Source organism: Xyrauchen texanus, chromosome 23, assembly GCF_025860055.1.
Source record: "Xyrauchen texanus isolate HMW12.3.18 chromosome 23, RBS_HiC_50CHRs, whole genome shotgun sequence".
NCBI lineage: Eukaryota > Metazoa > Chordata > Actinopteri > Cypriniformes > Catostomidae > Xyrauchen > Xyrauchen texanus.
The window spans coordinates 31,927,706-31,939,323 of NC_068298.1; the positions used below are offsets into that span (position 1 = coordinate 31,927,706).

Sequence of the window (11,618 nt, forward strand, 5' to 3'; positions counted from 1 at the left end):
ACTGTTGTCTTGACAGAATTGGCTTTATTTTGGCCAGCTGCCTCAAATGAAAGAAGCTTGATTTGACAACAGCTTTGATTTGACTGTCAAATTTAAGCTCAGGGTCCACTTTAACTCCAAGGTTTGTAATGCTAGGTTTAATATAGGGTGCCAATGAGCCCAGATCTACAGGCGGGGTCCCAGTGGTGCCTCCAAAAACCATCACTTCTGTTTTTTTATCATTAAAATTTAAAAAGTTCAGAGCCATCCAGGCCTTTATGTCGTCGAGACAATTGAGTAGTTGTCCAACAGAGTTATCATTTTTCTTTTTAAGAGGTACATAAATCTGACTGTCATCTGCATAACAGTGGAATGAAATGCCGTACTTTCTAAAGTATGGAACCAAGTGGAAGCAAATACAAAGAGAAAAGTAGAGGGCCGAGGACTGAGCCCTGTGGGACCCCACACAAGAGAGGAGCAGAGGAGGATACAGATTCACCTATGCTGACACAAAAAGTTTGATCCGCTAAATATGACCTAAACCACTCCAGTGCCATGCCACTGATGCCCACCCACTGCCTTATAAGTGAAATCAATATCTCGTGATCCACTGTGTCAAATGCAGCAGTTAGATCCAAAAGCACAAGGATAGCACAGTCGCCAGAGTCAGTCGCTAAAAAGATATCATTAAAAACTTTTAAAAGAGCGGTTTCTGTGCTGTGCAAGGTTTTAAAGCCGGACTGGAAAACCTCTAGTATATTATGTTCTTCCAAAAAGACCAATAATTGACTGTGCACAATCTTCTCCAGGATTTTTGAAAGGAAGGGCAATTTGGAAATAGGCCTGAAATTAGCAAGAACTGACGGATCCAGAGCAGGTTTTTAATCAGAGGTTGAACCACTGCATGTTTCAAAATTTCAGGGACCACACCCGAGGTCAGACTACTGTTTATAACTGCAACAACAGATGGTCCTACAGTGGGGAAAACCTCCTTAAATAGTCGAGGGGGAACAGCATCATTTGGAGAACCCGAGGGCTTCAAGTGACCAACTACCTCCTCTAAAAAGAAAAAGTCACCGGCTCAAAATGATCAAAAACAACCGAGCAAGGGACAGAGATTGAAGGGTCTGAAGCTGAAGGCGCAATTTGAGACCTAACAGAAGTGACCTTATCAATAAAAAAGCAAAGGAAATTTTCACACATAGCAGGGGATGCCTCCATACAAGCATTCTGTGGTGCATTTAAAAGTGAGTCAATGGTGTTAAACAAAACACGAGGCTTGCGACTATTTGCCAGAATAATATCTGAGAAATGTTTTCTTTTGGCATCTTTCACAGTTTCCTGGAAATGACGCCAGCAATCCCTTAACATTTGAAGAGACACCTGCAGTTTGTCCTTCTTCCACTTGCGCTCAGCTCTACGGCACTCACGTCTGGCAGCATGAGTCATGTCATTTAACCAGGGCTCAGATTTAGTTTTAGGCTGCCTGGATTTTAATGGAGCCACAGTGTCTAAAACAGTTTGGCAGGTGGAGTGAAACCATGAGCTAAGCTCGTCTGTGTGCAATACAGACTCAGGGGTGATGGTGTTCTGACTGAAAGCAGCCGAGAACTGAGCAGCAGTGGAAGGGTTAATCATGTGACAGCGCCTTGCAGCAGCGCAAGGTTTAAATGTATGACAGGCAAGAGCAGTCTCAAATAATACAGGCATATGGTCAGAAAACACTGCGTCACATATCTCTAGATTAAAGGGTAACTAAACCCCTGCTCAGAGTCTGACTCCACCCACTAGCAATATTTGAAAAATGCTGGAAATGTGGGCAGACCCCAGCGGGGATAGAGGGGACGAAACGAGGGCGGGGCTGAGCGGGGGGGGGCGTGCACCTGAGACCCGTAGTGACGGATTATTTGACAGCTGCTGTCAGACTTTTTTTTTTTTTTTTTTATTGAACAAATATAACCGCACATAAATAGTAAGCAAAAAATATAGTAAAATCAAGTAAAATAAACAGACAAAACTTTAAAACAAAATAAATAAGTAAATAATACATTTAAAAAAAAAAAACAAAAAAAAAAAAAATATTTGAGCCAGAGGTAACATATAATTTAAAATAAATTCAAGAGAGTGAGAAACGCCTTGAGTCCCTTTTTGTTTTCATTAGAAAAAAGCATAAATATTATTTTTTGTGCAGAATGAAACAGACTTTAAAGCTTTGGCATTGTTAGAAGAAGAGATAGTACCCAAATAACATTTCAGATCTTTGCAAAAAATAATAAAAAGAGGTTTGACAGACAAAAATTTACACTTGTGTACAAAGCTGCTGTCAGACTCTAAAATGGAGAGTGACTGGAGTGACGCAAGTAGCTTTGCCACGGAGCGGTCTTTTGAAGTCGAGGACTTTTCTCCCCCACCTTCACCTGAAGTGGAGGAGGGTGAATTGTATTACTATTATGTTATAATTATTCCTCACACGGTCGCAAGACGACATGTACATGAATCTGATGAGTTTTATCGAGTTGATGTCAATAGCGCGCGCTCTGTAGGCATATTCATATTTTGCCGCTATGTGAAAAAATCCAGCAAAATGCGTTTGTCGACCCCAGAGGATTAACTTTAGCCTAACCATAAATTGTGATTCAAATATATATGATCACTCACCTCAAGACGCCGCTGCGGTGGTAGAGTCCATGCAGGAGGAGCAGCGTTTAGCGCTGCGTCGAGCTTTCAGCCGAGCTGTTTGGAGAAGCCCATTTCCACCTCCATTGCGTTGGAGAAGCAATCCCGCGTAAAATGCAGTTTGCACACTCCTCCAGCTATAGGCGGGAACTCGCGGTCTTCCAGCCCAAGGACATGCAACCACTGGCACCTAATTTCCAAGTCTATATGGAAAGCTATACAGTCCAGCAGTGCTGTTGCAACCAGAAACATTACACCAACGTACCATCCTGACCACTGTACTAAATACAGATAATCTACGCTAACTTGAAGATATCCTAACTGACGCAATACTATGCTACTAACTAACTATGCTTCTAACAATACTACACTAACAAATATGCTAATTACTACCTAGGCTACACAAAATAATCTAAATAACTATATAAATGCTATGCTAAATAGATGCTAAAATACTCTATCCTGATCGTTTTCAATACTCGCAACTCCAACTCCTGACTCGCTACAATGGTTTTGACGAAACAAGATGGTTTTTATACTGCCATGGGCGTGGTAGCTCGTACCAAGGGCATGGTGAGCTGGAACCTGCTTACGTCAGCTCTCACCGCTTACGTCACGAACTACCGCAAACAGCCAATAGGAAAATTCAACTGCAGTAGCCACCGTTCAACCTGAAGAGGGCAGCACTCAGACGTTTTTACACCATATATTGTAGAATTAAAACACTTTATACACAAATGTCAAAAAAATTACTTGAATCAATGACCAGTACTAATAAAGCCCCATTCTTACAGATCATTAACTAAAAAAAGTTGGTTTAGGGTTTAGTTACCCTTTAAGAACAGGCAAACCATATGATAAAACAAGATCAAGTGTGTGTCCATGTTCTTGTGTGGGTCCAGACACAGATTGCACAAGATTAAAAGAATCAATGAGGTTTAGAAAACCCTTTGTCATTGGCTTATCAGGACAACACACATGAACATTAAAATCCCCAACAATAAGAACACGATCATATTTAGGCATGATTTCAGCCAGAAAATCAGAAAAATCATTTAAAAAGTCCTTATTGTACTTGGGGGGCCGATAGACCACAACACACAACACTGTGTGAGAGCGACCAATCTGAAATAAACTCAGCTCAAAGCTGCTGAAAGCGGATGACAGCAATATCTGCTTACATTTATATTGACTCTTATACAGTCGCTATTCCTCCTCCTCAGCCAGATTTTAGCGGGGAGTTAAGGTAGCAGCAATCATGGTGTAAAAATTCTGTGAAAGCGCTGGACTCACCATCACTCAGCCATGTCTCAGTTACACAGAGGAAATCCATTCCTCGGGACGTGAAAAAATCCTTTAAGACAAAAGTCTTATTTGCTAGAGATCTAGCATTTACCAGCCCAAACCTAGCAGTTACCGGCGGATCCGCAGTGCTGGATGTTCGTGAAACCCGACACAGAGACCGCAAGTTGCTGTGATTGACTCGCGCCAGCGGGGACGAGGAGAGCAGGTGCCGCGGGGCTGGAACACCTCTTCCGGGCCGACGACAGGTATCAGCCAGGCGCCGACAGGGTCCAGCGAGCGTCGAGGAATAACGAGGCTAGTCACGACTCCAAACTCAGTCCAAAAAGGCGTAGAACACCATGCAAGAAGGGCCTTCAACCTCACCAGCCGGCCACCACGACTTCCCCGCCGAGAAGGTGAAGCCGGGGCGTGCCAAAGGTGAGCCGGGAGCCTCGCCAGGAGCGGGGGCAAGGTTTCACGTCCACCATCATCCAATTTTACTAAATTTTCAACAGAAAATCGCAGATCCAGCAGTGTTTGGCGATCATACACCAGCAGAGAATCGACAACCCGAGCAAAAAGCAAGACAAACAGCAAAAACACACACAGCAATGACAGCGACAGACGGCAAGCCACACACAATGGCGCCATCTTTCCAACATGAATGCACTTTGCTACATAGTGCAATGATGTACAGCTGCTAGTCTTCCCGCTAGAACTACGCTGCACTTACATTTATTAATATAACACAATGACAAGATTCCGGTGATCAAGTAAAAACAATTAAAAAAATCTGAAATCTCTGTTAATATAATGCCTTACATAAATTATTATTTTCTTTCTTTGACTCAGCCCCATGAAAATGGTTAAATGGAGAGATTCATGTTTATGGAAGAAAAATGTTGATCCAGAACAACCAGATACGTTATTCATCATTGGACCTTCACATAGTCCCAAACTAAATCACAACTGACATGTAATGTATTACAGACTGAACTGTGTGCAAGATAGAACCATTATCAGCTCCCACAAAAAAGCACGGAAAGCTGGTACAACTGGTCAAATAAACAGCAGATACGGATTTTCCTTGGATGGCCAGTCAACAGAAAGAAAAAAAAGGAAATGTTTAAAATAAATACATGAATTAAGTAATCAAGAATTAAAAAACCAAGTCATTTACTAAGATCGGATTTACCAGGAAGACTTAATATTTAATAATCAACTTACATTTATGCATTTGGCAGACGCTTTTATCCAAAGCGACTTACAGTGCAATTATTACAGGGACAATCCCCGCAGAGCAACCTGGAGTTAAGTGCCTTGCTCAAGGAAACAATGGTGGTGGCTGTGGGGATCGAACCTGTGACCTTCTGATTACCCGTTTACCAGTTATGTGGTTTAGACCACATTTGCACTTATAAACACATTTCACTGTATCAATATGTGAAAGTCTCAAGCCAATTTCCCAAACATGGAATGTGAGCTTTACATTACCTTTCTTCTTTATTGGCCTGGTCCCCAAATCCCACAGTATCTACAATGGTCAGCTGCAAATCCACATTGCTTTCCTGTAGGTTGTAAGTTCTTGGATGTAGATGCTACCTCTTCTGGAAGTGGCTGGCGTCTTCATTCTCAAATGTCGTGTTAAAACGTGTGTTCATCAGAGTTGATTTGCCAATCCCAGTTTCACCTGTAAGAACCAAGCAAAATCATCCAATATACAATTTAAAAGATGACTGTACAATATTTTAGCATCAATTTTGACCTTTTATATGCCAGCCTTACAGGATCTCAAAGCATTTCCTGCTCACCTACACAGAGAATGTTGAAAATTATATTTTAATGTAAGGGTGACTGATGAACCAGCAGCCAGTCCTCTGCAAGTCAAAACATGTAGAAACTGTTTTTATGGATACAAACAGGCCAACGGTGTCTATGATTACTTATGATTATTGTATGATTGCATTTACAGTTCAAATAGTATAGCTATAGTAAGGTAACTGCAGGTAATAGTCCTACATATGAAAACTGTCCTGCCTAAGTTGAAATCTATTGCATTTTGTATTTTTGTAAATAATGCAATTTATTTGCTATGTTTGATGTTGCTTCAATTGAAAGCAAATGTGAAAATGTATAATAGGGACTCTATTTTAGGGTTTTTAAAGGAATGTTCCAGTTTCAATACAAGTTAAGCTCAATCGACAGCATTGGTTGCATAGTGTTGATTGCCACAAAAATAAATCTTAAAAAAAAAGAAGCAAAAACCTGGGTTCGAGGTACTTTCAAAGGAAGCGAATGGGGCCAGTCTATAAACGTTAAACTACTCACTGTTTTAAAAGTATAGCTACAAGACGTAAACAATATGCATGTTAAAATGATTTTAGTTTGATAAAATAGCTTCCCAGCCTTTTCCGAGTAAAGTTATATCCAATTTTACAACTTAGTTGCCATGACGACGAAATGCTGTAAACCCTAAAACATCCGTTCAAATTACACTTTACACAACTTCACAGCTTAAATAATACACAATTTTAAACCATAGAATTAATGTAAGTGCTTTTATAAAATTAGTAACTTAACATTTCTACATTTAAACCATCCAAAAATTGACCCCATTCACTTCTATTGTAAGTGCCTCACTGTTACCTCGATTTTTGCTTTTCTTAAAGAAAAGCAGGGATGAGTTGTAGTAATTATTTTGGTAATCCACATTATTTGGTAAGCCACAAATTGAGCTTGACTTGTAATGAGCCTGGAATATTCCTTTAAGGTTTTGGGCTGGTTTTTATTGTTTATAAGGCTGGTTTGGGCCAGTTTGGGTTATGTGTACTGCATTTGTTGTTTTTTAAGATCTTAATTTCTATAAATGAGCCACATCTTAAACTATAACTAAGCAATAACTCAGCTATTTCTAATGTTGTAATAATATGTTAATTAGGTTTATGGACAAAACCTGGTCTAAACCACCTGATCAAAGTGGAGAAGCAGACCCATGTTAGTCTGTAACTTAGCATATTGGTATCATGGATTCTCGATCACAGACAAAAGCAGCATGCTGAGTTATTCATAACTCCTCACACTGTACAAACATAAGGAAGTGTTTCACACAGCCTTCATCTGTTCACACTGGGGCACAAAGACCTCTTTATTGAGCATGTATTTCTCAGAAACAGAAGTTCCCCTTCTGTCGCTCTCTCCACGTTGTGTCAGAGAAGCGACACTAGGGGTCTCTCTTGAGCGCCGATATTCACCTCTGGACTATGAAAAAAGGCCAATGAGAGTTGGCAACCAGTATTTGCATGTCCCGCCCCCGGACATACGGGTATTTAAGCGGCGCAAATATGGGAGTTCATTCAGAAAATTTCTTCGGAGCCGATGGTCGTGCATGCAGTTACACACCAAGTTCCTGTTTAATCCTCTGACGCTCTGCATGCTGTTGGATCTAACGGCGCACAACAGCGGCTTTCTCATTCGTGCACGGCTGTGCATTCTTGCCCCTGGGCGCTTCGACAGCGCAGACAACTCGAAAAAGTTATTCTAAAAGAGTGAATTTCGCTCTAATAGAGCAAAACACAGCGGCGTTGAACGTCCTTCTCAGGACGCGTCTTTTTAAAGATGATTTTCCGCCTCTGTGTAGTTTCTGGATGCGTTGATTCTCCCCACCTCTGACGGCCATAAAAACTGCCTTGCATTCCTGGGTTGCGATCACACGCAGGCAGCGTTTTTATGAATGGTCTATGTTTTCAGTACGAGAACATAGCCATGACAGCATTGCGGTCGTAGTCTTTTTCTTGTAGTGAGAAAAAGCCGCTTCAGCCGCCCCCGCGCCTCGCCTCCTTCCTACGGGATTGAGGCAGGCGCCGTGGGCGATGAAAACGATCTGGGGACAGTGACGGGCTCCGTTTCGCCGGGTGAACCCCCTCGAAACCCCCAGCCTCCCCGGCATGCTTGCTTGTTTCCGTCCGAGCTCAGGATGAGCATGCTCTCCAATGGGATATGTTTTCGGAGTGAGAACATAACCGCGGCAGCGTTGCGATCTCTGCTTTCTCTTGTAGTGAGAGAGAGCCATTTCAGCCGCCCCCCCGCGCCTCGCCTCCTTCCTACGGGAGAACGATCTGGGGAGAATAACGGGACGCTTTCGCCGGGTAAATCCCCTCGAAAACCTCCCGCCTCCCCGGCACACTTGCCTGCTTCCCCCGAGCTCGGGATTAGTGCAGTCAGCTTAACAGCCTACCGCCGGTCCCTCGAGCTCCCCGGCATTGGATGATGACATCACCGCTGCATCGGAGAGCGTAACAGCGGCGCCGTATGCGGATAACGCGCCTGGGCCGCCACCTTCGGGGTCTCCGCCCAGTCTGAGCCTGACGTAAGAAGGTCCGCTATGCTTCCCCGGGCTTAATTGGTTCCGCGGGCATGTGCGCCGCTCACAGCCGCGCCCCCCCGCGGATTCCTTCCTGGATGTGCATGACGAGCTGAACAAGCCCAGCTTCCTCGCTCCTCCGATCTCGCTACCCTCGGTGGTAGAACGGTCCCAGACCGCTCCCCCCTGCACGCCATGGCCCCCTCCTGCAAGTCCACCGGGCCAGGGCACTTCAAATCTGCACTTGGGTAGTCCTGTTCTTGACGTGCTGCAGGAACTGCACTCAAACAGGCGATGGCCACTCCGTGGTCCAGAAACGCAACGATGGACAGGCAGTACGGGAGGCACACAAAGCACGCTTTCTCAAATGCCCCGTCTCCCAGCTCCGTCCATTCGGCGACACCACTTGACGACTTCACCCAGCAGTCCTCAGTGGTGAAGAAACAGACCAAGGCTATTTTCAAGCAAAAAAGCATCCTGCCCTGCCGTAAACCTGCCGCCAGGGGCCATGCCCTGTCTGCTGCGCCGAGGCGTCCTCCTGCGGCTTTCAAGAAAGAAAGAAAGTGGTGCTCCGCCTCAACTAACAAGTGAGTGGGCCCAGCTCTCAGCCCCAGCGTTGAGCTCCCCGCAGAAGTTGGGCGCCCATCGTCTCACGGACCCCCTTGAGGACCCAGAAGGCTCCCAGGCGCTCCTGAGATGACAGACCCAGAGACCGAGGCGTTAGCTCCGGAGCTGGTAAGACCACTCCGTTCCCGGTGGAGGGCCGGAAGGAGAATTTTTGTTAAATTCTTTACACTCTATAGAGCTATTTCCTTGTTGTCTCTGGGGTCACCTGGCCCGCAAATGCCATTCTCACGGCACTCTGCTTTCAGGCCTCAACAGTCCCGGCTCCATGGGCGCGGTGTCCTCGCCTCCAGCCCCACGACTGATCCCGGCCGGCCGGTTCAGGCGAGTCCAGAGGATGCCAACATCAGACCTCCTCCTCAGTCACGAACCGCCCCGCCCGGGTGCGCGGAGCAAGGTAAGTGCTTTGAGTTTATTCTCAGCACCAGAGTCTCGGGACGCCACGTTGCCTCCCGACGCCGCGTTACCTGTTCCGCACCGCTGCGAAGCCCCGCCGGGTACGTCCAAAAAACCCGTCCCCTTGGTGCCCCTAGCACGGAGTTTAGAGGCGTGGCTTTCACTGCCCAACCCGTCACGCTGGCTGCACCGGACCATTCAACTCGGTTCCGCAATTCAGTTTGCCAGGTCTCCGCCCCCTTCGTGGGCGTACATTTATCCGCAGTACACGGCCAACATGCCCACTCCCTGCGCGAAGAAATCGCCTCCCTTCTATTAAAGGACGCGATAGAGCCTGTCCCTCCAACTGAAACGAAGAAGGGTTTCTACAGCCCTTACTTCGTTGTACCCAAGAAAGGCGGCGGCTTACGACCGATCTTGGACCTGCGAGTTTTCAATCGGTCCTTGTCCAAACTCCCGAGGTACTTTCGCATACTCAATTACCTCGACGACTGGCTCATACTGGCCCACTCCCGAGAGTTACTATGCGCACACAGAGACCAGGTGCTCAGCCACCTCAGCCGTTTGGGGTTTCAGGTCAACTGGGAAAAGAGCAAGCTCTCCCCGGTCCAGAGCATCTCTTTTCTCAGTCTGGAGTTAGACTCAGTCCCAATGACAGCACGTCTCTCCAACGAGCGTGCTCAGTCAGTGCTGAAATGCCTCGCTTCCTTCAAGCCAGGTGCCATGGTCCCGCTAAAATGTTTCCAACAGCTCCTGGGCATATGGCATCCTCCGCGGCGGCCGCGCCGCTGGGGTTGATGCATATGAGACCACTTCAGCACTGGCTCCGTACTCGAGTCCCGAGATGAGCATGGCGCCGCGGCACGCACAACATAAAAGTTACCTCTGCCTGCCGCCAAACCTTCAAACCCTGGACAGACCTCTGCTTCCTAAGGGCAGGAGTACCCTTGCAGCAGTGTCCCGACGCATTCTGGTCACTGCGCTGGCACATCAACTGCCTAGAGCTGCTGGCTGTTTTTCTGGCCCTGCAGATGTTTCTCCTGTTAATTCGGAACAAACACGTCCTAGTCAGGACAGACAGCACCACGGTCATAGCCTACATAAACCGCCAAGGCGGAGTACGCTCCCTCCACATGTCACAGCTCACCCGTCGTCTCCTCCTTTGGAGTCAGAAGTGACTGGAGTCACTGCGCGCCACTCACATCCCCGGCAACCTCAATGTGATAGCGGACGCGCTGTCAAGACAAAGCTTGCCTGGCGGAGAGTGGAGGCTCCACCCCCAGTCAGTCCAGCTGATTTGGGACCGGTTCGGCAAGGCTCAGGTAGACCTGTTTGCCTCCCAAGAAACCTCCCACTGCCCGCTCTGGTATGCCCGGACAGAGGCTCCCCTCGGGGCAGATGCGTTGGCACACAGCTGGCCTGCGTGGCTGCACAAGTACGCATTCCCCCCAGTGAGCCTTCTTGCACAGGTGCTATGCAAGGTCAGGGAGGACGAGCAGCAAGTCATTCTGGTAGCCCCTTACTGGCCTACCCGGACTTGGTTTTCGGACCTCACGCTCCTCACGACAGCCCCTCCCTGGCGAATTCCCCTGAGGAAGGACCTTCTTTCTCAGGGACGGGGCACGCTCTGGCACCCGCACCCAGACCTCTGGAACCTCCACGTCTGGCCCTTGGACAGGATGCGGAAGATCTAGCCGGCCTACCACCGATCGTCATAGATACAATCAATCAAGCCAGAGCCCCCTCTTCCAGGCATCTCTAGGCTCTACAGTGGCGTCTGTTCGCGGACTGGTGTTCTTCCCAAGCCGAAGACCCGCAGAAGTGTGCAGTTAGGTCAGTGCTCGTGTTTCTTCAGGAGAGGCTGGAGAGGAGGCTGTCCCCCTCCACCCTCAAGGTGTATGTCGCCGCTATCACGGCCCACCACGACACGATAGACGGCAAGTCTCTTGGTAAGCACGACTTAATCGTCAGGTTCCTAAAAGGTGCCCGGAGGATAACTCCCTCCCGGCCTAACCTGTTCCCCTCCTGGGATCTCTCGGTCGTCCTTACGGGACTCCAGAGACCCCCCTTCGAGCCACTTGACTCAGCTGGACTCAGGGCCCTCTCTCTCAAGACTGCCCTGCTGATCGCGCTCACTTCCATCAAGAGGGTCTGGGACCTGCATGCGTTCTCTGTTAGCGACGCTTGCCTGGAGTTCGGTCCGGCAGATACTCTCGTGATCCTAAGACCGCGACTGGGCTATGTGCCCAAGGTTCCTACCACCCCCTTCAGGGATCAGGTGGTGAACCTGCAAGCGCTG

General features: G+C 47.2%; 1 protein-coding gene across 2 annotated transcripts in view; it reads right to left on the reverse strand.

The window, feature by feature from the left end:
* LOC127617311 (sideroflexin-1) overlaps positions 1-11,618 on the reverse strand; it is a 28,403-nt gene that overhangs the window by 1,115 nt on the left and 15,670 nt on the right. For both annotated transcript variants that reach the window (XR_007967303.1, XR_007967302.1), the window contains exon 12: positions 5,434-5,629. The gene's annotated coding sequence lies outside the window, so the exon portion shown is untranslated. The remainder of the gene's footprint in view (positions 1-5,433; positions 5,630-11,618) is intronic.